The sequence below is a fragment of the Sus scrofa genome, chromosome 1, assembly GCF_000003025.6.
Source record: "Sus scrofa isolate TJ Tabasco breed Duroc chromosome 1, Sscrofa11.1, whole genome shotgun sequence".
NCBI classification, from domain to species: domain Eukaryota; kingdom Metazoa; phylum Chordata; class Mammalia; order Artiodactyla; family Suidae; genus Sus; species Sus scrofa.
Window position 1 is genome coordinate 217736942 of NC_010443.5, and position 26489 is coordinate 217763430.

General features: G+C 37.5%; 1 protein-coding gene across 6 annotated transcripts in view; it reads left to right on the plus strand.

Moving 5' to 3' along the window:
- GLIS3 (GLIS family zinc finger 3) overlaps positions 1-26489 on the plus strand; it is a 545026-nt gene that overhangs the window by 164338 nt on the left and 354199 nt on the right. The gene's annotated exons all lie outside the window — the stretch shown is intronic.

Sequence of the window (26489 nt, forward strand, 5' to 3'; positions counted from 1 at the left end):
GTCATTTTTTTTTCTGTTCCTGACAGTTCCACAGAAAGTGTCCCCCAAATTTCGTTTTGGAGGCTTATTTTCTGATATAACCCAAGAGTGAGGAAAGCCAGAGCCTGATTTCCACTATGCTGTTTTGGTTTTGTGAACAGAAGAGATTTCTGTGTGTCATTTGTCATTTGGCACACTCATTGGACTCTGCTGGCAGTTACTTTCTGGGTCTTTTAAGTTAGCATCAAGGAATCTGGGTTTATGTTTGGAAAGTATAATAGCAATGTGGAGGTTCAGTTAGGATTTATCGATTTAAAGACATTTTTTTCTAGCTCACAAAATACTGGCTCACAAAAAGAAGCAGCCCTGGTTTCAGTCGTGGCTACCTATAATTTCCTATATGATTTTGACCAAATTTGGACATGGAACCTCCATTTTTTTCATCTTTCAAATGAGAATGATGATACCTCTTTTATGATGTTATTAAAACAGAAAGACAGGTAGCGTGCCTAACATAATATATGGCATTTGTGTAAAAGAAACCTTCAATCTGGTTTTGTTCCCTTACTGTATTTACCATGGACCTCCTCCCTTTATTATGGGAATTATTTAAGCAGGAAAGTTTGAAACCTGGGCTTTAAAACTTTATTCCTTATCCAATTCTGTAGGGACTTGGGTAGATATAATCCTAAGAACCAGAAGGATAGTACTAATTTAGTAGATCATCCTGGCGACCTCAGGAGAATAACAAATGACATTTTTTGGTTTTCAGGGACTGTGGACTGACATGGTTAAGAATTTTGTTTATGTGCATGTCTCAGAAGATGTATAAAAATTGGGAGTTCCCATTGTGGTACAGCAGAAATGAATCCGTCCAGGAACCGTGAGGTTACGGGTTTGATCCTTGGCCTCGCTCAGTGGGTTAAGGATCCAGCCTTGCTGTGAGCTGTGGTGTAGGTTGCAGACACAGCTTGGATCTGATGTGGCTATGATATAGGCTGGCAGCTATAGCTCTGATTGGACTCCTAACCTGGGAACCTTCATATGCCCCAAGTGTAGCCCTAAAGAGCAAAAAAAAAAAAAAATGTATATATTTATGTATATATATATTTATATATACATAAATATAAATGACAATAATTTGTCTTTGCTAGCTGGAGGTCCAGCTTTTTATTATGTGTTTGTGACTAGGAGAAGGTGCCTGGCACAGAGGAAGTTCCGGAACAATGGAAGAAAGTTTTCTTTTCAGTCTCCTTAGTCCACCTCTACCCACCTAGTACCTAGTATCCTAAATCTCTCTAGCCATCTTGTCGCCCTTTCAGAAAACTGCTGTCAAATCTTTCATTCGAAAAAAATATCAGTACTAACAGATTTTTTTTGGTTACCTTTCTTAATTAAGAGCATTTGCTTTTAATGAGAAGGCTTGGAGCTAAAAGCATGGGGTTCTAATACAGGAGCTCTAAGGTCTAGTTAACAAGAGAGAGTTTTGCATGTGGAGAGACTATCCAGAAAGGACTTAAAATAATTCCTGAGGAAAGTTCCTGTTTGGACTATATGCTTTTTAAAAGGAAAGAGGGCTGAGTTCAGAAGACCAGGTGCTTAGGGAGGGCTGCCACTGTGGGTACATTTTTCAATTGTCCCCTTTTCTTTGTGTTATTGGCCTGTTTCTGAGTCATCTTGTTATTCAGAATGTCACTAGCCAGATTTGCCTTGAAGAGTGTCAGATCTAGATTCTTGCAGGTCCAAGGGCTCATGTTGGAAGAACTTAAAATTAAACCAAGTCAGATACCAATATATATAAAAAAGGCAAATCAATCATTAAATAATTAAAAACTGAATTAATGTTTACTGCTTCCTGGAACATAGCCTGGGAACCTGGATGTAAGATTGGCACACATCTCTAAAATAAAGCAACTGTAGCATGGGATTTAAAAGCTGGTAATTCCAAAGGAACAATTAATTAAAAAGGGAGGTTAATTCACAGTTTACAGAGTTAGCATCTGCTTGTTTAGCATATGCAAAAAAAGCAAAGTACTAGTAGATTTATAAAAATATCAGAGTAATTTATGGTATATACTTACTAATTGTTTTTGTGTAATCCAGTTCTCCTTTCCCTTTCATGACCCTCAGTGAGATATTTTGTTTTAGAACAGAAAGTAGTTCTTAGACCCTGTGTCTTTTTATGATTTAAATATTCTAAAGTTGAAAGAATTTATATGTTTTTAGGTATATCTTTTGACTTTGGAACTTTGGAAATTTTTTTATTTTTCTTTTAATCAGTGAATTGAAAATTATCTATTTGTGTATATATTTTCCTTGGCATGTCCAAGTAATCTTTTTGAGCTGAAGATCACAGGTTATCTAAGTATATGTAACACAGGAGTCCTGTTTAGCTTGCTGATAACAGAATTTAAATGCATCTTATTGTAGCATAAGAAGTTCACGTTATTGCTTTTTCTTTACATATTATCTTTATTCTATAGGAGAAAAACTATTATTTTAATTGCTTTTTCTTTTAGAGAGAGGTTTCTGCTGCAAAAGGTTTTCATGGCTTCATCTACTTAAGTAGAATATCCTACAGTGTTCTAAATATACTGAAACATGAGGGTTAAAACTGAGATGGAGATGTGGAAATCTAAGATTTTTTAAAAAAAATTTATTTTTCTGTGTGGAAATGCTTCGTGTGTGTGTGTGTGTGTGTGTGTGTGTGTGTATTTTAACTGAGTACTTAGACAAGGATTCCTGTCCTACTTGGCTAAAGGCTCAAGTACATATATCATTTATAACAGGGATCTTACAGGTTTCTCCAATGAAATTTTTGGATATAGAATTTTCCAATAACATTTATTACTTCAGAAAAATCTCACCCCTCAGGAATCACTTCTGGTGTTAAAAATATTTAGCTTCTAAATATAGTAATACACTTGCCTGTAATTAGAATATCATGGATATCTGAAAAACTGTTTTTAAAAGAAATTTACTTATGCCCCATCTCTTCACAAAAAGAATTTGAAGCTATTTCTAAAAAGAAAAGACGTATATGTCATTATTAATAAATTGGAAGAGTTAGAAGTAAATTAGTGTGAGAATGTGGGTGATAAAATAGGAGGAAACAAACTGCCATCTGACATTTGAGCATAATTACTGAGATTGAGGGCACTAAGGACTTAATATTACACAAGTCCTTACTGGAATTTAGCCACTTAAAAGCTATACTTGGTTTTCCCATTTGTTTTCCTGTTTTGGCTGATTTTTTCAGTGATAATGGAATGCCACTCCTACCTCCTATCCTTTGCCAGACTTGAAGATAAGGTAATAATAAGCAGTGAGTTCTTATTAATATGTAGAAAGATTTAAATTGGAGGTTACTAAAGGATAGTCCATGAGCAGAATGTGACCTCACAGCTGTTCTGTTAAATTCACATAGTGTTAAAAAGTACAGTGGTAACAGTTAAAAATGAGAGGATTGGACCTAAAAATTCAGATTTTTGGCTTCTTTTGGAAAATTGAAAGATGAACCAAACATCCAGCCTACTTTCCTACATGATAGCAAGTAGCCTTTGCCCTCTTTACATGGAGCCATCTGTTTGGCCTTGGAGGGCATTTGGGAGCATAGTCCTGCTTAAAAATAACTTACAGTCTTTCTAATACAGAGAGGGGATAAGTGTTGCCTAGCTTGAGCTTGTTTCCTTGGGATTTTCTTATGATTTTTGCATCATTGTAAACTTCCCTCACTCTTACCTGTGGAGAGCACATACAAAACTTTTTGTACAATAATTTGTCTTAGATGATACAACTTCATTCAGTATTCATTCATTCATTCATGTTGAAAGATCACTTTAAAAATACTATACTGTACATCAGGATTTGGGATACTTTTAGATGACCTGTGGACCAGACAATCCTACAATCCTGTCAGTGCCCAACTTTTTCTTAGGAATGATATAGCTAAGAGGCTGTGTATTTTAAGGGCTGGAGCTGAGCCATTACCAGAAAAGTAAGCCATTACATGATAGTAAGAAAGACAGATGCAAGTATAAGACTTTCTGAGTAAATAGAAAAATATATATTCATGTGGATTTTTTCCAAGCCTGAATGTGATTGCTTTTGAGTTTACATGGTTTGTTTTTTTTTCTTAGATCCTAGGATTTGGAGGCAGGGCTAAACTTCAGTTTTCATACATGCCCTTAAATACAAGGTACCTGGTATAAAAGAAGCATTTTATGAAAAAAATGTTTAGCAAATCTATTAATTGTTGGAATTTTAAAAAACAGCAAGAACTCTTTTGGTCATTACTTCCTCAAATATAAGCAAAATACAAAGATTTCTCAAACTTTGATTGTTGACGTCCCTTTCAATGACTTAAAATTTTATTCCTTAAAAGCCAGCCCTCTTCAGTCATTTAGTCTTTCAGCCAGTTGATATTTGGACATTTGTTCTGTGTGTGGTACTGTAGTTCCAAATTACATTCATTGAAAACTTGCTAGGTCTAAACACTGTAGACTCTGTTTTAAGCTTAATCTATATTAAAAGAAAACGCACCCAAACCATCTTAGTTAGATTCCTTCCATATGACTGCTTTTGTCATAAGTTATTTATCAATCCATTAAAGGTCACACTGGATGATGTAAGCATTTCTTGTCTCAGATAGCTAAAGATAAATTCTTTAAAGCAATCAACCAGCAAGAATCTTTCCTTATTCTGAATTTTGAAGTCTGCATCTGATTTTCAAATTAAGTGAATGAAGTTTATTCCATCTGTGTTTCTTCCCTTTTTTAACGCTAAAAATGGAAACCTAAAGACAGTTTATCATTTTTTTTAAGGTGAAGAACAGAATGCAGTAGGTTAAATTTTAATCTAATCTCTTTCTAAGCAGCTTCTATGGAATCTTTATTACTCGGTTTTGGCACAATACATTTCATTTTTGAAGGCTTAACTTAAACTATTCCCCAGACTCCTTTAGTGAATAAAAAGACCTCTTTTATCTCCATACCGTCCTGGTGAATATGGTACTTATATGGATATTGTCATGTCCATCCCTGCAGAATTAAATTGTAATAAATACTCCTCTATGACAGAAAGTCATAGCATTTCAGGAGTGAATGTCTGGTATGCTAAATATGACTTAGAGGTGATACTAATAAAAGTGTATTCACCAGGTACATGAGCAGTGATAAATCTCATCCTTAGATAAAAGCTTGATCACTCTCATAGACTCCCTCTCTGTGATCTGTATGTGCTAAGTCTCATGAACACAGTTCTAGGTATGTGATTTCTTAAATAATCATTAATTGATCGATGCATTTTTCTTTTTGTTTCTTTTTTGTCTTTTTGCCTTTTCTAGGGCCTCACCCACGGCATATGGAGGTTCCCAGGCTAGGGGTCTAATCGGAGCTGTAGCAACCGGCCTACGCCAGAGCCACAGCAACACAGGATCCGAGCCACATCTGCAGCCTACACCACAGCTCACGGCAACGCCAGATCCTTAACCCACTGAGCAAGGCCAGGGATCGAACCTGCAACCTCATGGTTCCTAGTCAGATTCGTTAACCACCGAGACACGACGGGATCTCCCGTGTTTTTCTATCTTACTATGTTCCATGCCTGATTGTGTGTGTGACCCCCCAGTTATGAGAGGTTCATGGAATTTTTTACTTAGTATTAATAGTGGAAGTCTTTAGAATTTTCTTGCTTGTATGAATTTAGATAGTTACTAATAAAACACACAGCCCGGACATACACATGTTGGATAGAATGTGGGTACTTTTCTGAAGATCTTGAAGAGAGGGGAAAAGAGTTTGTTCCATTAAACATTTTAGTCTCAAATGAGGCTTTCTTATATTGGAGTTAGAGCAGTGTGTTGACTGTATTCACTGTTTGATCTTTGGGATGTTGTATTCAGTATGTGTTTGGAGAACAAGTATGCATATCCATAGGTGATTATCTCAGAAACTTGATTACACTGTATGTGGCATAGTGAGTTAGAGGTTTCCTATCTGATTGGGAGGGTGCTCTAACCCCAGTTGCCATGCTTTTGTTGCATCCTCAGATGTGGTGTTGCAAAATTGATCGAAACAGTGCAAACCTGTTGACTAGTCCAGCTTCCCTCATCTTAGCCAGACAAACTTGGTTGATCTTCTAGGCAGGAGACTCCCTCAGACCTGTCGCCATCCCTCTTTCAAAAGAGTGGCCCTCGTATAACTTCATTGCTGATTCATATCTTCACTACTTTTAAGAAATACTTTTAAGTTCCCATTTGAAAGTCCTGTCTTCTAGAAAGTTTCTCCAGTTAGCTTTAACTCATCTTGAATACTTATTCTTATTTTATCATTTCAGCCTTCTTAAAGGCAGGAATCATGTCTGCTATTGTTAATATTTTTTCCATTTGTCACAGGAAAATTACTATATCATTGATTCACTACTTTTCATGGAATCAGAGGAACATGGGAATAGATAACTAGATTTTTAAAAACTCCTCTGGTTCAATTCTCTCTCATTGTACATAAGAGGATACTGTGTCCAAGAAAAGTTAAATGGGCATTCTGTGAATATTCACCAATTCCCAATTATATTCCAGAGTTTTAAGTTTTTATTTTGATTTCAGATTTAACAGAAAAGTTGAAAGAATTTTCTTATACTCTTTACTCAGATTTCCTGAATGTTAACTTTTAATATATTTGCTCTGCTATTCCCTCTCTTTTTTTCTGAACTTCTTAGAGTAAGTTGCAGATATGGTGCCCATTTACTCCTAAATGCTTTACTGTGTACTTCCTAAAAACAAGAAAGTTCTTTTATGTAATTGCAGTATAATCATTAAAATTAAGAAATTAATATCAATATATACTATTATCCAATTTAGAGAACTTAATGATTTTTACCAATTAACCCAGTGTCCTTTATAAGCAAAGGAAAATCTTGGATCACACATAAATGGCAGCTGTGAGACTAGGACCCAGATCTTTTAGCTCATTCTCCCATGTTCTTTCTGCCTCTCTACACCAAAACAGTGTTTCTGAGACCACTCTGGAGTTATCTCAAAGCTTTGGTAAATGTCTTAGGGCTTAGTAACCTCCAGAATCCAGGGGTAATAAAGATTTTTTGTTTTTGTTTTTGTTCTTTAGAGCCGCACCTGTGGCATATGGAGGTTCCCAGGCTAGGGGTCGAATTGGAGCTACATCTGCCAGCCTACGCCAGAGCCACAGCAACACCAGATCTGAGCTGCGTCTTCGACCTACACCACAGCTCACAGGCAATGCTGAATCCTTAACCCACTGAGCGAGGCCAGGGACCAAACCTGCAACCTCATGGTTCCTAGTTGGATTTGTTTCCGCTGCGCCACGACGGGAACTCCTCCATAACGATGTTGTTTTTAAGGTCAGTGAATGCAGCAATGCAACACAGAAATCTTGATGCCAGTCTTTATGGGTTATGTATGCCAAACAGTAGAGATCTCATTTTTTATGAGCTTGAAACTCAGAGAACTATCAGTAGACAAATGTTTGACAACAGCAGAACCTTGGCCAACAATTTAACTAGGGTTGGAGATACCTGAAAAGTAGAGACAGAACAATCAGCTCTCTCCTTATTTATTTATTTATTTTCGACCTTTTAGGGCCGCACCTGTGGCATATGGGCGTTCCCAGGCAAGGGGTCTAATTGGAGCTATAGCTGCCGGCCTACGCCACACTCACAGCAATGCCAGATCCAAGCCACATCTGCGAGCTACACCACAGCTCATGGCAAAGCCTGATCCTTAACCCACTGAGTGAGGCCAGGGACCGAACCCGCAACCTCATGGTTCCTAGTGGGATTCGTTTCCACTGTGTCAGGAGGGGGACTCCCCAGCTCTCTCCTTATTAATTGAAGGTGGTGGCGATGATCTTTGGCCCCATGGGGGAAAATACCAGAATACTGTGAGTTTAAGTTTAAATAGCTCATCACTTAGAAATTAAGTAGTACATTGTTACCATGATTTTCTTCTTATAGATTCTAAATAAATACAAATAAATAAATCCAATAAATCTGAATCTTATAAACCAGTTAGAGAATATGTTTTAAACAGAATTATGTTTCAGTGATTATACCTAACTAGGGATCAAAGGTTTATGCCTATTTCTATGGATTTTCTCATTTAATTTACCATAAGTCATCCCAACATGGTCCTTCAGCATTAAAAAGAACATAGTAATGCAGAATATGAGCTGGAAAAGAATTTGACACTGTTCAAAGTTTGGAGGACAATTACAATACCCATAAAATTGGAAAATAATACATAAATCTTTTCTAAAATAAAAATGTTGGCTTATTTCTCAAAATATTTCTATTGCTTAATAATCTGAGTATCAGATCCTTTGTTTAGTACATAATGTTCAAGATAATTTGATAGACATGAACTAAAGATCCTTTAAACAACTTGCTTTTATCACAATTTAATTTTATTCCTCTATTCAGACATAGTGACATTCATTTAGAGACTTTGTTGTGGGAACATTACTTTGTATATAATATACTGAATGTAGTCTGTCAAATGTAGTCTGTTTTGGATCATTGTCCATTTCTTTGGGTTTTCTTGGATGGAAAATATAGAGTCTAGTTAACTGCCTCAAGTAAAAAATATCTGAAAGACTTGACTTCTTTTATATATAAATAATTAGGGAAGAAACTTCTTTTTTGGATATACTTTAGACATTCATTTATAATAGAGAGCTATTCTAAAGCTGTGGCAAGCTAGAGAAGAGAAAGAGAGAAAGAGGGAGAGAGGAGAAAGACAAAAATTGGTCAGATTTACAGCGTTTTAATTTGAAACCTTTGCTATCAAGGAGGGAAGAAAAGATTGCCTTTAACCAGACCAATTATATTATCTCTACAGGATAAGAACAGACCTCAAACTGGAGCCCATAACCAACATGCCCCTCTTGTTGTTCTGCACTTCATCACTATTGGCCCTTGAGTGTGTCTTCTCCTTAGCACCCTAGAGATCCTGATCATGCTTGGCCATTGGAGAGGAGTAACCAGAGCAAAAATGGCATCTTGAAAAAAACACTTTGAAAGCAATCTAGGATTTAAAGAAGAGGATGTTAATAACCATATGTGTGATAAAAAATCAGCCACTGCCTCTGTTAGAAAATAAACATTTTTTTCTTGGGATCAAAGAAAAGTATGTTAAAGGTGGTCCACGCAGTGAAAGGAACGTGAATGTACTAGGATCAGACAATCCCACATTCAGATTCCAGTTTCTACTACTTTTACTAGTAATGTGACCCCCTTGCATACATTACTTAATATCTCTGATCCTTACTTTATGCACCAGCAAAATCTTACACTTATTCATCAAGCATATATTGGACACCAGCTGTGTACCAGCATTTTGTCAAGCACTGAGGTTCATGGTTGAGTTCAACACTGCCCTTCTCCTCAGGGAGTTCACAACCTATGAGACTCACAGAGTGATGAGGTATGTGAGAACATACATTAAATCACTTAGCAGAAATGTCTGGCACATAGTTGGGGCTTAATGTATTTTATTTTCCTTTCCTGTTTGTCCTCTCAGCTTTCCATAAAAATGGGGAAATCAAAAAATTTCCCAAGAATTTAGCAATTGTAGTCAATTATTCCCACTACCTCCCACATAAAACCTCTTATTAGGGAATGTCATAATTTGGAATTTGCTGCATACCAGTTAGATGCATACTTCTATGGAATGCATACTTCTGTGGTACTGAACTGAATCAGCATACATGAGCTCCTATTCCAGCTTTGCGTCACTAGCTGTTTCCTTTTGGATGATTCACTTTGCTTTGAAAGTCATTTGGTTCAATGGTAAAATGAGGTTTATGAATTAGGCATGGTATTTATTCTTTCAGGTCTGTTAATTGAGTTTACTTCTGATTCTCCACTTCAATCAATGTTAGGTGCATTTTTATCTTTCTTATATCCACCATCTCCCTTTCCTACCCTCAGAGCTTTGTTGGAGTTGTGGTTGAACAAGATCCTTTTCTTTCCTCTCATTTCTGGGTTTGGGGCAAATTGAAGAGGAAACAGAAGAGGAGAGAAAACATGATATCTCCACTTACTAAATTTGCAGGTAACTCGGGTTCTGATTCATGCTGAAAACATAAGAGGCTAAAGTCCTTCTAATCCCTAATGTCTTCATCAGTCTTTCTGCTTTTCAGCTGTAGTCAATGAATCCTTTAGGCTAATTTATAGAATACCAAAAATTATAAATGGTGGGAACTGGAAGTCTTTAGTTGGATATTTTCTATGTATAAAATTGAAATTCTGGTAGAAGAAGGAACATTTTCAAGATGTGCCATTGGTTAACAGGTCAGAACTTGACCTCACATCTCTAGTGCAGCTCTTTCACTTTGCTGTTGTTTAAGAATGGTTATTTTATGGCTGATTCTCCACACCATCCCTTAGGCAGCCAAATATCAAGAGCCTCTTTTTTGGTAAAAATCTTCTTGGTTCCTCATCTTCTTTATCCTGTGGTCTCTCTTTGCTTTACTGGGTTCTCCCCCACTGACTTTTGGGCTGAGGCTTTCCTTTCTATTTAGTGTATTCATAGCAGTTCTAGGAGAGGATGTGAGATGCTCCTGGTCACCCATAACCTTCTGAATCCATTCCTATAAACATATTAATCATGGCAAAAAGTTTCTGAATTCTTAATATGAGCAAGACTTTGTCAGATAACTTTACAACAATTATGTGATGTGCTATTGTTTTCCCCATTTTCTAGAGGAGGAAATGGAAATATAGAGAAGTTTTGTATTTTATTTGATGTTCCCAGTCCTGTAGGCAGTAGTTGCAAGATTTGAAGCCAGGAGGTTTTACTTCAGAGTCTGTGTGTTTAATTATTGTAGCTTCCCATCTTGCTTCCTCCTGCTCATCCCATCCCACCCCAAAGATACTTTCTGTTCCTCTTTTGCATTCCTTTTTGCATGCATCCCTAAGCATTGCAGATTCTTAGAGTTTTATCCTTTCCACTATTCTCCATCCCCATATATGTCATCCTTGAGCAGTCTCACCTGCACTGAAGACTCTGTACATGTTGATACACATTGAACCTTGTTCTAGTCCCATTTTCAGGCTCTCTCTTCCAACTACCCATATGGTTATATCTGAATATCTACACAGGCACCTCATACTCAACTTATTAAAAACTACGTGGCATCTTAGGTGACTGGAGGAAGTGCTCCTTAGGCATCAGTGTAGAGGGGAGATTTTTTGAAAGCCTCCCAGTTTCTGCTTCAGTGAAACTTTAGATATAGTTCCATGTCATAATGTGTAGGTCTGGATATTAAAAAATATTTTTATAAGCATTTATCTATAAACAGATAAATGGAAAAGGATGTAGTTTTAAAAAGCATAGAATGTTTTTTTTTTTTTTTTGGCTTGCATGTTCAAGTAGGTATTTATATCAAAAGGAACTTTGCAGGGGTGACATTGGAAATGACCTCCTTGTCATGTCTCAAGATCCCTCTAGATTCTATTATTCTGCGTCCATGGAGCCTCAAAGTCAGAGGTACTTTAGAGCCTCTCACAGTGTTGATGAGACACAGATCATAAAGGTTTCCACAAGTTCTAGTAGCCTAGTGTATCAAATCATAGCATGATACATTGAAATGGAAACCAAGAGCAAGATTCATAATTAATCTCTCTTCACTCTCCTTCCCTATGCTCACTCTCCAGTTGCTCTCCTCTCTTCTGTTTAAGTGGCACTGTTTTTGCCAAGGTTAAGCATGTATGTATAAGCAATATGTGGAAGTTCTAAGGCTAGGGGTCTAATTGGAGCTATAGCTGCAGGCCTATGCCAGAGTCACAGCAGTGCCATATCTGAGCCACATCTGTAACCTACATCGCAGCTCACAGCAATGCTGGATCTTTAACCCACTGAATGAGGCTAGGGATTGAGTCCACGTCCTCATAGATACTAGTGGGGTTTGTTAATGCTGAGCCACAATGGGAACTCCTTTTCATTTAAGCCTGGTTTGTGCCTTACTTGGGTCTGTTCATTCAGGTTTTGGTCCCTTCCATAATCCATAAATTTTGTTCTTAAATAGTCCTCTCACTTAATACAGTATTTTTTGCCTCCCAATATTGTTTATACATGCCTGTAGGATGTTCTTTGCCATCTAATTTTAGATCCTACATAATACCTTCTAAGCAGCCTCTCTTTTGTATAAAAACCATGGTTAAGATGTCACGTCCCATAAATCAGTTTTGGTGAAGATGAAGGCAGCTGTGGACAGGGAAGTGGGGGCGGGGGGAGGGGGCGGCAGTGCACAGGAACTCATGAAGTCTGACCCTTTCAAAGTCAACCTAATCCTCCCTCTTATCCCAGCCGTCTTTGTGCTGCTCTTTGGAGGGTGGATGGATCTCTTTAACAAGAAGGAATGAGATTTTGCATTGTTTGACTTTGTCACAACAGCAAAAGCCCTAGAAAATTCCAATTAATTAGCAAGCTGTGGGCTAATGAAAGAATACTACTGAAAGGAAAATGCTCTAAGCTTTCAGAGAGGCATGTGCATGTGAGGACAATGCTGATTTCAAATATTTGGGGCTGTTTGTATAATTTTCCCAGGGTTTGCCTTCCTGAGACTCAAAGAGATAAAATGAGAGACAAGAGCAAGGATTTGTCAGAGTCAGGATGTAATAACACTGTTGGTTTTTCAGGACACTAAATGACCCACCATCATTTGAAGAAGGCAATTAAGTGTAGACCCACAGAACCAGGGAAATTAAAACCTGAATATAGACCTTTTGCACATTTTGTGCAACTAGACTGGCATAAAGTAGATTATGAAATAAGGTTGAAGTTAATTATTATGAAAGACCAGGAAATCACTGTATCATTGTGTCCCTGACTGAGGGAGTACTTGTAACCAGTGTGACAGCTAGAAACATATAGTGATGAAAAACACTGAAGTTGTTAATTTGTAGCTTTTTATTGAATGGTAATAACAATGATGATGATGTAGTAATAAAAACTAAAACAAAACTGCTATCAACAACTAACATATACTAAGTATTTGATGTGTACTAGGCAATATTCTAAGCACATTTAATCCTTTTAGCAATACTATTAAACACTAGATATTATGTGACTCATGTCTTTATTACCTCCATTTTATACTTAAGAATATTTCAGCTAAAATATTAAGTGGCCATCCCACATATCTAAGTAACAAGCCAAGATTTTAATTTACATACTCCACCCTACCTTGTCAACTTGCCTATGATATGGTCTTATTGCATAGATTGCTACCTTACTATATAGAATATTACCTACTACAGAGGCTAGATGTTGCCAATCTGAACTAGGATGCAGAGTGTTTGAAGCTCTTATCCAATTTAGTCACTAGTTTTTCCCAGTGACCAAGTCATGCAGTTATCATTTCTAGTCTTCAGTGTGTTCATCTGTAAAATGAAATAGTAATAGATGATAGCTGAGGTATTTTCTAGTTCTGATATTTTGAGGATTAAGAAGATGATGTGTTTTAGATAAAAGGTAAATAAAATGGTCATTTTTGAACTATTGGTGTGTGTGTGTGCATGCATGTGCACATGCACAGACTTAAAAAAATGAGACATCTGCTTTGGATCCAGTTGTATCTCTCTACCTGTATGAATCTCCTGTATGACTTGGGGCTGCTTGCTTTATCTTGATGAACTTTAGTTTCTTTTCTTTTCTGTTAGATGTGATAATACTATGTGTATAGAGTGCCTAGCATGTTGCCCAGGCACTGTTGACACTTATGTCTTCATGTAGATGGTGTGAAAGTTGAATAAAGGATGACCCACTAAGGAAGTGGGGTCCAGAAAAGAGGTTGCTTCAGCCAGAAGGGTCACTTTTTTGAAGGGGTAGCTGGGTAGGTATTTTTGCATGATGGATCTCTTGGTAATTGACCTCATAGGTGAGAATAATTTAGGCCTGAAATTACCAAACCTTTGGCAGTTTTCCTTTTATACTTTTTTTCCCACTTATATCACTTTCTTTTCACTGTTCTTCCATGGGCAATTGTTTTATCTGTAAATATTCTTTTCATAGCAGTGTTCTTCAGACACCTTGAAAGGATGTCACTTAGCAATCATACTGGGTTGGAGTGTTCCCCTCAATTTCATGCCTACCTGAAATCTCAGAATGTAACCTCAGTTGGAAATAGAATTTTTTAGATGCAGTCAAATTAAAAGATGATTTCATACTGGGATTAGGGTGGGGCCAAATCCAATAACTTTATCTTTATAAAAAGAAGGAAATGTGGACATAGATTCCAAGATGAGAATGCCATGTGAACACTGAAGACACACAGGGAGGACAGTATGTGAACATAGGTAGAGGTCAGAGTGGTGTGTCTACAAGGCAAGGGCTACAAAGGATTGATTATTTGGCAACCGCCAGCAGCTAGAAAGAGGCAAGGAAAGATCCTCCCCTACAGCCTTCAGAGAGAACAAGACCCCATCAACACTGATTTAGGACTGCTAGCCTCTAGAACTGAGAGAGAATAAATTTTTGTTATTCAAAGCCACTCAGTTTGTAGTACTTTTGTTATGGAAGCCCTATGAAACTATTGTAGCAAGTGAGTTATTTGTTACTACCAATAATCAGAGTTGGATGGGAGGGAGAGAGACAAATAGACACTGACTAAGAGGGGGAATAAAATAAGATGTATCCACAAAAGAGTGATTTGAAAGTCATTTATGGTCTTCATGGCTCTTCCGCCCAGTGTAAGTAAAAACTCTTTTTAACTCTTATTATCCAGGGTCAGAGCAGGTGTTGTGGAAATGACAAAACAAAACAAAATTGGATTTTTAGTAGGCTAACATTCTTTAAAAGTTTGACTTTCATAAAACCAATGTAGTATAAACTATGATGATTACCAGTGAGTTACTGAAATGTTGGTCACTCAGTCATTGTTAAGAGACATGCTACTACATGGTATGTCAGTTGATTTGAATGTTTTTTGAAGTTATCTACATGCTTCCAAAGGTTGAAAAACAGTATTTCTGAAACAGTAATGTAGCTATAGATTGGCTACAGAATGGGAGAAAATAGTATCAAATGATGCAACTGACAAGGGCTTAATCTCTAAAATATACAAACAACTTATACAACTCAGCAAAAAACCAACAACCCAATTGAAAAAATGGGCAGAAGACCTGAATAGAGATTTCTCTAAAGAAGATAAACAGATGGCCAATAGGCACATGAAAAAATGCTAGACATCACTAATTATTAGAGAAATTCAAATCAAAACTACAATGAGGTACCACCTCACACCAGTCAGAATGGCCATCATTAACAAGTCAACAAATAACAAATGCTGGAGAGGGTGTGGAGAAAAGGGAACCCTCCTACATGGTCAGTAGGAATGTAAATTGGTACAACCACTATGGAAAACAGTATGTAGGTACCTCAGAAAACTAGATATAGAACTTCCATATGACTCAGCAGTTCTACTCTTGGGCATGTATCTGGACAAAACTTTCATTGAAAAAGATACATGCACCCGTATGTTCATTACAGCACCATTCACAATAGCTAAGACATGAAAACAGCCTAAATATCCTTTGACAGATGAATGGTTAAGAAGATGTGGTATATATACACAAAGGAATACTATTCAGCCATAAAAAAGAACAAAATAGTGCCATTTGCAGCAACATGTTTAGAACTAGAGACTCTCATACTAAGTGAAGTTAAGTCAGAAAGAGAAAAATACCATATATCATTTATATCTGGAATCTAATATATGGCAAAAATAAATGAACCTTTTCGCAGAAAAGAAAATCATGGACTTTGAGAACAGACTTGTGGCTGCCAATGGGGGAGTGATTAGGGAGCGGGATGGACTAGGAGTTTGGGGTTAATAGATGCAAACTATTCCTTTTGGAGTAGATAAGCAATGAGATCCTGCTGTATAGCGCAAGAAACTATATCTAATCGCTTGTGGTGGAACATGGTGGAGGATAATGTGAGAAAAAGAATATGTGTGTGTGCGTGTGTGAGAGAGACTGGGTCACTTTGCTATACAGTAGAAATTGAAAGAACACCGTAAATCAACTATAATGAAAAAAATAAAAATCTAACAAAGAAAGAAAGTATGGAGTTCCTTAGAATTAGGTAATTAGTTGTAATTTGGAAATAAATCTTGAAATTGTAATAAGAAAAATAAACCTTAATTACCTAAAAGGCAAGGAGCTTGTAGAAAACAGCATGATAATAAGACAAAACTGTCAAACAGGCTAGAGATATGTGGACTCAGTTTGTCTCAGAAAAGCTCAGAGTGAAGACAGCTCGTGAATTGTCATCAGGCAGTGAGGCCTGTATCACATGTCACTTTGCTTTGTTTTTAACATGTGGCTCAAGCTATGCCAGACCTGCTGCTGTGTGGGAGATGTACTTTCTGACAAAATAAGGCATTTTCCTGGCATGAGGCCCCTTTGGAATTTTTTACTGGTGTGCATAAATCTAGCAAGTTTGCATTTCCCACACATATCCAATGTGGTCACACTTGGCTTTCTGTTTTTTTTTTTAATATTATTCAAAGAATTTTATTACATTTAAAGTTGTACAATGATCATCACAACCAAAATTTACAGCATTTCCATCCCAAACCCTTAGTGCATCTCCCTACCTCCCAACCTGTCTCATTTGGAAACCATAAGTTTTTCAAAGTCTGTGAGTTAGTATCTGTTCTGCAAAGAAGTTCATTGTGTCCATTTTTTAGATTCCACATGTAAGTGTAGCATATGATGTTTGTGTCTCACTGTCTGACTGCACTTAGCATGATAATTTCTAGGTCCATCCATGTTCCTGCAAATACCAGTATTTTGGTCCTTTTAATGGCTGAGTAATATTCCATTGTGTTATATGTACCACTGCTTCTTGATCCACTCCTCTGTTGATGGACATTTAGGTTGTTTCCATGTCTTGGCTATTGTGTATAGTGCTGCAGTGAACATTGGAGTACATGCATCTATTCAAGTCCTGGTTTTCTCTGGATAGATTTCCAGGAGTGGGATTGCTGGATCAAATGGGAGTTCTATGTTTAGTTTTCTGAGGAATCTCCATGCTGTTTTCCACAGTGGTTGCACCAAGTTACATTCCCACCAACAGTGTACTAGGGTTCCCTTTAATCCACACCCTCTCCAGCACTTACTCATTGTAGACTTTTTGATGATGGCCATTTTGACTGGTGTCAGGTGGTACGTCATAGTGGTTTTGATTTGCATTTCTCTAACAATGAGTGATGTTGAACATCTTTTCATGTGTTTTTCTGCCATCTGTATGTCTTTTTTGGAGAATTTTTTGTTTAGCTCTTCTGCCCATTTTTTGATGGGGTTGTTTATTTTTTTTGGTGTGGAACTGCAGAAGGACTATAAATTTTGGAGATTAATCTCTTGTCAGTCGCTTCAGTTGCAAAGATGTTCTCCCATTCTGTGGGTTGTCTTTTTGTGTTGTTTAGGGTTTCCTTTGCTGTGCAGAAACTTTAAAGTGTAATTAAGTCCCATTTGTTTATTTTTTTTTATTGTCATTACTCTAGGAGGTGGAACTGAGAAGATATTGCTGTCATTTATGTCAGAGAGTGTTTGGCTTATGTCTTCCTCTAAGTTTTGTAGTATCTGTTGTTATATTTAGGTCTTTAATCCATTTGGAGTTTATTTTTGTGTATGGTGTTAGGAAGTGTTCTAATTTCATTCTTTAACTTGTGGCTGTCCAGTTTTCCAGCACCACCTATTGAAGAGGCTGTCTTTTCTCCATTGTATATTCTTGCCTCCTTTGTCATAGATTAGTTGACTGTAGGTGTGTGGGTTTAAGGCTTTCTGGATTTGTGGCAGTCTTAGAGCCTGTCAGTGCCAACCTGGTCATTTCCTCTTCACTATTGGGGCTTATTGTGAAGAAATGAAACCAGTTGTTCATTCATCCATTATTCAAAAATTATCTCCTACCTACCATACCTGTTATGAGGAAGAAGCAGAGAAGGCAAAATTAACCAATTTTGAAAAGACTGACAATATTATGTAGAGTAGTTCTAGTAGGCTGTCTCCTTTTTCCCTTTCTCTTCATCCATCCTGATAATAAAGTGCACTGGGAAAGTTCATTTATATTATTTCATGTTCAAAGTGACGATATTGGTGATGATGGTGACAGTGATGACAGTAATGTTAATGTTCATTTTTGATTGGTCATCATCGGCTGAATTTAAGTACTGTATAAATAAACAAATCCCAGGACATGAGTCTGAGCCTTTCTGAGCTACTTTCTGAAACTTTACTGAATTGCCCTTTTAACTCCTGATTTTCCTCTGCTGAACTTATTTCACTCTTGGTTACAAGAGCAATCAGTAAAACCACGTGGACCTCCAAGCACAAATTCATTATCTCTGATGGAAATATAACTAAAAGAACCTTCTCTAGCCTTAAGAGTCTATGGTATGTTATCTTTGCATAGATACAATAGATCATAGATCATAGAACATGATCATCCCTATTGAAAGAGGGGACTGAGCAAAGGCAGATTATACAAAGTAATAGGAAAAAATCCCTGTGTTTTACATATAACCTTGGGAAATGGCTCTTTCACTTTATTCATTCAACACATATTTTTTGGTCATGTGTCTTATGTGAGACTAAGGACTAGAGATGCCAACTCAAGTGAGACACTGACCCCGTTTTCTAGGAGCTCAGTAGTCTAAAGTCAAAAGATTGGCAAGTCTTCTCCAAATTTATTTAGGGTTCCTTTTTTTTTGTTGTTCTTTTTTCCTTTTCTAGGGCTGCTCCTGCGGATTTGGAGGTTCCCAGGCTATGGGTCTAATCGGAGCTGTAGCCGCTGGCCTACGCCAGAGCCACAGCAATGTGGGATCTGAGCCACGTCTACACCACAGCTCACGGCAATGGTGGATCTTTAACCCACTGAGCAAGGCCAGGGATCGAACCCACAACCTCATGGTTCTTAGTCGGATTCATTAACCACTGAGCCACGATGGGAACTCCATATTTAGGCTTCCTTTTGCAGGGTACATTCTAGTCTGCCTAGTTTTCTTTTCCTTTCTCCAGTATACAAGCTGGATTAGCCTTAAGGTCTTTGTATTTACAGCTTCCTCTGCCTGGGACTCTACCATGTTGTTGCATGGCTGGTTTAACTGTTTGTGGCTCAGCTCATAAGCCATCTCTTCCAGAGGCCTTCCTGCCACTCAGACCAAAGTAACTGCAACCACTACCACCACCCCCTCCCTTCCATGTTCATAAGCCCATTTACCTGTTTTCTTTCTTTTATGGCACTTATCTTTGTTTGAAATTATCTTGTTTATTTATTCATTTACTTATTTTATTGTATATCTCTTCACCACTAGAATGTACATTTTATGAAAAAGCAGTTCTCTCTTGTCTTGTTTACCCTTTTGTTGAGTGAGTGGATGAATGACTGAATGGATAACTATGAGACATTGTAATACAGTCTGTAATGTAAGCATTAACCAAGCGCTGTAGGAAAATAAGGAAAAGAGTGACAACTTCCCTGTCTGAGCAGGTTGGGGATGTCTCCACAGAGATGTGTGAACTGGACCTAGAAGGCAGGAGAGAGTATTCCAGAAGGCACTATTTCTGCTTAGGCAGATGGATCTTCCTTTCACATCTGACTCTCCTCAATTGATCTACCTGCTCCTGGCATTCATTGAACCGCCCAGATCATTCACTAATAGAGTTGACTGTAATACTTGACAGGATAAGCCCAGTAATTATGATCCCTGACCTCTCTGGATGCATGTATCAGGGAACACATGTTTCCTGAAAATTTCTCTTTCATGCTATGAAAAGGTGTTAAAGCTTGTCTTTCCAATAAAGAGAACTTGGAATTGATGTAATGGATAAAAGGAGCTTATGAAACATAAGTAGGCATTCTTGATGAAATAAAAATAGAAGCTTAAAAGATGCATCATTTTTGGAAAGTTAAAAAAGATTTTTTTCTCCTACTGTAAGAAAATATGTGTGGATGAGGCATGTGTTTTAAACTATAGAATAAAATTTGCATATTACTTTGGGGTACTGCAACCATGGCAATTCAGAGTTTTGTCGTTCCTGATAGACATGCTTGCAATATATACATCCATTAAGAAGATTATCACTTGAAGAGACAATCGTATTTTTACTGAAAAGGTTTTTTGAGGATAAAATTTATTGATATTTAATGAAGCATGAAGCTTCTAAATGAACCATAAAAGCAATAGCTAAACTAATTAACTGCACATAAAGGCTCCCTGAATACATATGTGATGTGAGCTGTATGCTTATCAATCGTGCCTGGTTACACTGACATCCTGGATAACATGCTCCTCATATGTGCTTTGTGGAGCAACAGTAAATCCTCCTGTAATGCATGCAATAAAAGAGGAAATAACCATTTAGATTTCCTGCACATGCAGATGGGATATTTAAGTCAAGCATTGCAGGGTTTATAGGTTATAATTTAGCAGAGTTAAGACTAGTAATAACAACATATTATTTCCACACACTTGATTTAAGCCTCTACTATGTTGTTTCATTGAATGAAAAATCATTCTCTGGTTCTAAAAATATGCATCTTCCTTCCTCCTCTTTCCCCTCCAAAGAAAGACCAAGGATGTTCAATAACGTGAGATGATCATTTCATTGTGCAAGGGGGATTCTTGTGGGCCTTTTTCAATTGCATGTGAAGACATGCTCTTTTGAGAGCTCTAATTGTAAAAAGAAAGCAAAACCACTCCTGCTTTGGCAGTCATTGCAAGTTGCACCATTTGGGAGGCAAAAGACTTACCTTCTCAGAGATGTTCACATTGATGATATTCTTTTTTATCCAGTGGCTCCATACTTAGAGTTAGGCACCTACCCTCTGCCTCATTATCACACAATTTACCACTCAGTGAATAGCTTATAATTCCCTCATGTACCTTTCTGAAAACAGTATTCTTATACTGATAAATTAGTCTGACATATCATTAAGAGCAATCATAGTAGTACATACTGATGGTAGAGAGGCAGGGACTGTATTAGACATTAGAGCATTGCTTTTTATTTTTATTTTGATTTTTTTTAAGGGTGCACATACGACATATGAAAGTTCCCAGGCTAGGGGTCAGATCAGAGCTGCAGCTGCTGGCCTACACCACAGCCATAGCAGCGTGGGATCTGAACCATGTCTCCGACGTATACCACAGCTCACGGCAATGATGAATCCTTAAACCCACTGAGCAAGGCCAGGGATCGAACCCACATCCTCATGGATACTAGTAAGGTTCATTTCTGCTGAGCCGCAAAGGGAACACCCAGAGCTGTGCTTTTTAAACTTGAATGTGCATTGGAATTCCCCAAAGGGCTTAGGAAAATGCCAGTGCATAGACTCTAGTGATTTGGTATGCATGGGGTGCAGCTTGAGAATTTGTTTCTAACACATTCCCAGGTGATGCTGATGCTATTGGTTCAGGCACTACACTTTGAGAACTGTTGCAGTACTACATGCAAGCTAGGGTGAGGAAGAACATTTCAGGGACATCCTTCAGGGAAGTCATAACCAGGGAAGGACATTGTTTGTCTCAAATGCCCTCCACACTCCCATCCAATATCCTTTTCTTACTTAAAAAGCATTTCCATTATTTCTCTAAGACATCCTGAGCCCTCCCCACCAGTTAAAGGTTTGAAATTTACTCACACTTAGGTATAAATTACCCTTGGCAAATTAAAGGGCTATTCTTAACAAGGATATATACATTTTAATGGGGGGGAAATGAAAAGAAGCTCTGAAGAAGATATTTCAGATATCTGCTCTTGGGTTTTATGGAACATAAAATTCAAGTCTGAACTTACATCATTCAGGCTAACTACTCTGTCCATTAAGCATTATTCTGCCTTTCAGATGTCTACCTTCTAACTATTGTATAGTAAACACCTGGTAAATGAGTAGTGAATGGATGGAGGGATGGATGGATGGATGGTTGGATGTGTAGTAGAACAGAAATAATTAGTGCTTGTGTGATTGAGTGCTTCTTTCTCCTCTTGCCCATTGAGAAAAATATAGAGCTGACCCAAAGAAAGATATTTCATGCTTCCCCACGGTTTTCCTAACCCCACCCTATCTTTTTTGGGAGAATTTAATAAGCTAAATAGTAAGGGGAGACAGGGGAATGGGAGTTGATGAATTTGTGTTGGAAGAGAATAGTGGAAGAGACAAGGGAGGGAAGAAGCTTATTTCTGCAGGAACTTGGGGAGAGTTTGTTTTGTTATGTGAGAGTGAAAGAGTGAAGGAAGGTTTGGGGACTACTAAGCGGTGTGAGAGTTGCTAATCAAGGGGGAATGGTAGAGAGCAAAGGCAGAAAAATTATCGTTACCAGTGTTGCTCAAGTTTGTTCCTTTGAATGGATTACTCCATCTGAAGCTGGAATGAGGGGCCCTGGGACTAATTTGGGTTATAGATTGTTAACAAATATCAAATAATATATTATTAATGTGTATAATAGGAATAAACAAATAGCTGTAGCACACATCAGGAAGATGCTTAGTTGTTGATATGATCTTGAGCAGTGGTTCTTAAAGTGGGAATCCCTGGGCCAGCAGCATCAGCATCAGCTGGGGGAACTCATTAGAAATGCATATCCTCAGGCCCCACCCCATATGTGGCAACTCTGGGGTGGGGCTCCAGCATTCTGTGTTCTTATAGACCTTCCAGGGTATTCCGCTGAACACTTGAGTCTGAGAACTAGTGGACTAGGGAGTTTCTATTACGTTTCCTCCATTTGAAGGAATAGTAATGGCTGCACCTGACCAGGGCCCTCTGAAATTCAGGAGGGCTTTTGGCTAGAGATAGCAGAGGCAAATGTCTATCTGTTTGAGTATAGGTTTCTCCTAAGTATTTTGTCATTTGAAAGGCCTCTGAAAACAGAAGCAGAAACACTTTGAGCTCTGCAAAGAAAATAAATGGGCTCACTATTGAAAGGGAAAAAAGAAAAGTTTGTAAAAGCAGTCACACTTAACTACAAGAGAATCTATACTGTCGCTAGCCATGAGCCTGGGAAGGTGACTCTCTGGTTGCAGACCAAATGGGCCATGTAATGGGTCAGTGGTTCCAGGTGTAATTGCCCCTGATGTCACTGGCTGCACAAGCTTGCTTATTCTCCTTTTTGCTGGCTTTTCAATCTTTTGGCAGTAACTTAGTAACATGTGACCTTTTCAATTTTTCACCCATCAGTACTAGTATTTTTTCTTTAAATAGCTTTTTCTTTCTGAGTGTAAGAATAATATACATTTACCATAGGAAAAAAATGTAGATACTGAAAAAAAAAAGATAAATGTAAATGAATAATGTAAAATCACCTACCAATGTCAATATTCCCCAGACACAGAGGTATCCATTGTTAATATTTAGGAGATAAATATGTGTGAATATCCTGTGATAGATAGTAGTGGTCATAAATATCTAAGCAAAGGTTTGTGTTTTCTTGTATTTTTTTCTTTCCCTTGTGTTACAAACTTTCTCCCATGTATTTCAGTATTCTTTGAAAGTGCAACAGACATTTTTGTGTGTGTGGGACGGGAAGTTTACTTCATTTGTTTATTTATTTATTTTTGGCCACGTCTGCAGCATGTGGAAATTCCTGGGCCAGAGATTGAACCCGCAGTGACTAGAACCACAGCAGTGACACCTCTAGATCCTTAACCCACTGAGCTATCAGGGAACTCCTACTGTATTTATTTAATTAGGTTTTATTTCTTTTCTGTTAAAACTGTATTATCACAAATATCTTTTTAAACAATGTTATATTATTAGGTTAAATGAACATTTAAAGTACCCTTGACTGTATTACCAAGTTGCTTCCCAGATGAATTATATCACATTTTATACTCTCTACTCAATCTAGCAGAGCATAACTATTTTATGTCTTATCTACTGGATTCTTCTTTTGTGAATTGTTTATGTCCTTTGCCTTTTCCCCCCGTAAGAATGTTTGTCTTTATTATTGATTTGTAAGGCCTTTTTACATTTTATACCCCAAATCCTTTATTATGTAGAATACTGGTATTTTCCTAGTCTTTGGTTTGCTTTTCAGTTTTGTTTATGGTACTTTTTTTTTTTTTTTTTTTTTTTGTCTTTTGTTGTTGTTGTTGCTATTTCTTGGGCCGCTCCCGCGGCATATGGAGGTTCCCAGGCTAGGGGTTGAATCGGAGCTGTAGCCACCAGCCTACGCCAGAGCCACAGCAACGCGGGATCCGAGCCGCGTCTGCAACCTACACCACAGCTCACGGCAACGCCGGATCGTTAACCCACTGAGCAAGGGCAGGGACTGAACCCGCAACCTCATGGTTCCTAGTCGGATTCGTTAACCACTGCGCCACGACGGGAACTCCTGTTTATGGTACTTTTTGAGTAACATATTTTTGCAGTTACATCTGTTTGTCTTTGCCTTCTTCATTCTAAAATTTAAAAAATCTCAGATATATTTTCTTTTAGTTGTTTTATATTTTATTTTTAATAAATATTTATTAATAATATTTAGCTCTTAATTTACCTGGAATTTATTTTGATATCTGGAAAATATAATCACATTTTCCAATGGTGACTGAAAACATCTCTCCCATTCCATGTGCTTTTCTGTGGGGTGACTGCCAGTTCCTTCTCAAGAGGTAAAGTTAGTTTCTTTCTTTGCCCCTTTGAATTTGAGTGAGCCCTTAGATTTCTTTGGCCAACAATATATGGCAGAAGTTATGTTGTTCTTGTGGCAGGCAAGCCCTTAACTGGCCTGGAAATAGCTAGTCTTAGAAGTCAGCCACTATGCTGTGAGAATACCAAGCTGTACACAGAGGCGATTTTTAGATGTTCCCATTGACAGCCCGGTTATGAGGGAAACACCTTAGAAGTCTACGCAATTTATCCTTCAGATAACTGCAGTTCTAGTTTCCATCTGACTGCAGTTCAGGAGCAACCACAAGTGAGAAGCATCTTGCAGAGCCCATTCAACTCCCAGGAACACAGGAGATGATAATAAATTGTTATTTTTTAAAGACCCTAAATTTTGGGATGATTTATTATGTAGCAATAGATAATCTGAACACATATAATGTGAATAAGGATTTAGTTTTGATTTTTCCCCCCCCAAACAATAAATAGTTGCCCCACTATCTTTTAAGGAATGATCGCCTTTCTCCTACTCATTTGTAATGACATTGTATGCTAACTGGGATTATGTATCTGAGTTATCTGAGGTCATGGTCTTCTGCTTCTGTTTTGTTTCCTTGTTCATTTTAATAGTCTTCCTTCCGTATTTTACATTTTTTACTTTCATAGCTCTATTTTTTTTTTCTTTCAAAGTTTTCTTTATTGTTAGTATAGTTTATTCTTCCAGATGAACTTTAGAATCTATTATCAAAATATGAATGAGGAAGTGTCTATTAGGACTTTGCATTAAATCAGTGGTTCTCTACATGAGCATGTTGTCCCCTGGGGATATTTGGCAATGTCTGGGAAGCATTTAGTTTTGGTTGTCAACAACTTGGGGGAGGGCTACTGGCATCTAGTGGGTAGAGCCTAGAGATGCTTCTCGACATCCTACCATGCACAGGACACAACCCCCAACACACAAAAAAAAGTCCAAAAAATTAATTGGTGCAAACTCATTAATACACAGACTGAGAAACTGTGCATTAAGTCTCTGAAACAGTTTGGAAAAATTAGCACACTTACAGTATTTAATCTTCTCACCCAAGAACATGTATATATATATTTTTTTTCCATGTTTTTGGAGCAAAAAGTGGTTTTTACATGTTACATGCTATTCCTAGGTTTTTTGGTTTTGTTTTTCTTTTTCTTTTTAGGGCTGCAACTTGAGGCATATGGAAGTTCCTGGGCTAGGGGTCAAATGAGAGCTGGATCTGCAACCTATGCTGTACCTTGTGGCAATGGTGGATACTTTACCCACTGAGTGAGGCCAGGGATCCAACCCACATCCTCATAGACACTATTTTGGGTTCTTAACCTTCTGAGCCACAACAGGAACTCCAGTTCCTAGGTATTTTCAATTAAATTTTTTTTCCATTATATTTTGAAACCGGTAATTAATAGTATATAAGAAAACTATTATTTTGTCATATTTATATTGTGTGTTGTCACCTTAATGAATTTTCTTTTCCTATGTAGTGATTGTTAGGGGATTCTGCTGAATTTTATAGATAAATAGGATTCTTGAAATTTAATTTGGTAAAAAGGAGAGAGAGAGTAAACTCAGTATTTACTTAAAAAAGGTTTAAACTGGAAGGGACTTGAGAGATTATGTAATCCCTTGCCTCCATTTAAGTGATGATAAATCTGAGGCCTAGATAAGTTAATTTAACTGCCTTGTGTCACATAGTAGAAGCCTAGAGTATAAAGAAGCATAAAAAAAATCGGCTTTGGATGAGGATATTGAAATTTCTCATAATTTACATAAAAATGTAAAACCTGACACTGTTTTTAGCTTTTTGGGGTGTTATAAAGAGACGGGGATGACCTC